Raw genomic sequence first — 2,313 nt, 5'->3', positions numbered from 1 at the left:
AATAGTCACCATTTACTGAGCATGTGTTGATGTCTGGTTAATTGGCACTTACCTAATTTGATCCTCACAATGATCCTATGAGAAAAGGCGCTAGACGCTGCAGATCAGAGGAGTTAAATAACTCAGTCTCAGCTAATAAGGGACAGAACGTGGGTCTGAGCTCAGGGCAGGATGACTCTGAAGCCCGTTTCCCACTGCCTTGCTACTTCTCTAAGACTCTAAGGAAACTGCTCTGTATCCCAACACTAAACCAAACTCTGTTAAAAAATAAGCACGCGGCCGAAGACTTCTCTCTCCCAGAGGAGATTGCTTGGTGCCTCCCAGAGTATTCCAGCTTCACACCCTGAGATTAGTGAGCTTTGTGTCTCTGATCTGCAGGCATCTGTTTAATTCAAGGCACATGTGGGCATTTTCACTCCGATTATAACGTCAGTTCTAAATCTGTGGGTATGTCACAAAGGCACAAGTTAAAATCCAGAAAAGAACTGGAGCTGCCACTGTTCCCAGGCAGAAACATCCCTGGAAGCTTATCTGAACAGAAGGCCCATCTGAAACCCTGGAGCTTTGCCCGGCCCCGGTTTCCTGTCTGACTGAAAGCAGAGAGGCCCGGACACGGAGCCAAGAGGTTCACACTTGTGGGATCAGCAACCTCAGTTTGAAGATTGGACCAGCGAGGCCAAGCGCGGCCTGCAGCCTGGGCCGTTCTGGCAATACAAGAGAGAACTTACAAGCCAGTAAGTGTCATCCATGAAATAAGAATACAGTGAGACACGCCAGCCTCCCAACGGGCAGCGCAGAGGAGGCAGATCCCCTGGATCATTTTGTAGATTATTCTGCTGTCCCTGACACCCAGAGAGGACCCTTTGTGCTCTGTGATAATGCTGGGTGCTGACACGTACTACTAAGCACTTGCATGTTTGCGATACTGTGCTAAGCACCTTACACATTATTTCCACGGTGAGTGATGACGATGGAGTGGCTGAAAGGCCAGAGCACAGCTTCACGGTTTCCTCAGAGGACGTCGTTTGGGCGGGTTCTTTGCTGAAAAGGAGCCACCTCCATCTGGAGAGCTGCACCACCTCCCCTGCCTGCACCGTTTTCTGTCTCCAGCACAAGGTCACCTTGAGGCAAGATGCTTTGTTGTCACGGTGCACGGCCATGACGGCAGGCCTGATCCTATCCCCTATTTGGGGAAGCAGACCCCTGATGCGTCCAAGAGCCTTCAGCAGATATTCTGCCACCTCCCACTGATGCTTTCCACCCTGGCTACACTTGGACCCCATGATCCAACCCTATGTCTCGCCTGCTGAGAACTCCCCCGTCCCCCCATTTGCTTAGAGGAGACAGGACAACATCTGTGGGAGGAAAGGGGAACCACCTCTTCAGGTGTTGTTTTCTTATGGGGAAGGAAGCTTTCCCAGACACCCCACAGAGACATCAGGTTCCACTAGCCTGAATTTTTTTGTAATCCTCACCCAAACATCCTTTTTATTATTGATTTTTAGAGAGAGAGGAAGGAAGAGAGAGAGAGAGAGAAACATCAGTGTGGGAGAAACATCTCTTGGTTGCCTCCTGTATGCACCCCAACTGGGGATTGAACCTGCAACCTGGGTATGTGCCCTGATTGGAAACTGAATCCACAACCTTTTGGTGGATGGGATAATGTTCCAACCAACTGAGCCACCTGTCCAGGGCCCGAATTTTGTGTGTGTGTACACATTTCTAAACCCAACCTTCACAGGAATGTGACTGGCATGATGAGCGTGGCTTCCCTGGGACCTCCCCTAGAGCTGCGGTTGGGTTGGACCTCCCTGGAACCCTGTGAGCAGAGGTAGACACCTGAAAAAGTGGAGGTTAGGCAGAGAGAGCTGGGGGAGTGGGCAGCGGATGACAGCCAGCAGTGTCCTCTATAGGCCTGTGTATGTCACAAGGTGACCGTCCTTCCCACCTCTGCCCCAGACAAAGTCTGACCTTCCTTCAGTTATCACCACGCCAGGACTGGGTCCTGCTGTCCCCAAGGGAAAAACAAATCCATCCCTCCTTAGATTTCCATGCTGCTCTGTGACTACCTCCATTACAGCACTTACATCTATTTGTTCACAGATATCTTTTTTTACACACTTCGCTTCCAGCTAGACTATGAGTTCTCTGGTCATAGAGCTAGTCCCCTGTTCAGTTTCGTATTTCCAGCAGCTAGCACTATTCCTGGAATAAAATAAGTGCTCAGTAATCATTGAAGTGAAATTATTTCTGAAGTTCTTCTATGAAAGAGTATTTCCTCATTACCTAGAATGGGGGGTGGTACAGATTTGG

Source organism: Desmodus rotundus, chromosome 12 (assembly GCF_022682495.2).
Source record: "Desmodus rotundus isolate HL8 chromosome 12, HLdesRot8A.1, whole genome shotgun sequence".
In the NCBI taxonomy this organism is placed as follows: Eukaryota; Metazoa; Chordata; class Mammalia; order Chiroptera; family Phyllostomidae; genus Desmodus; species Desmodus rotundus.
Note: the sequence above shows the minus strand (reverse complement) of the source record.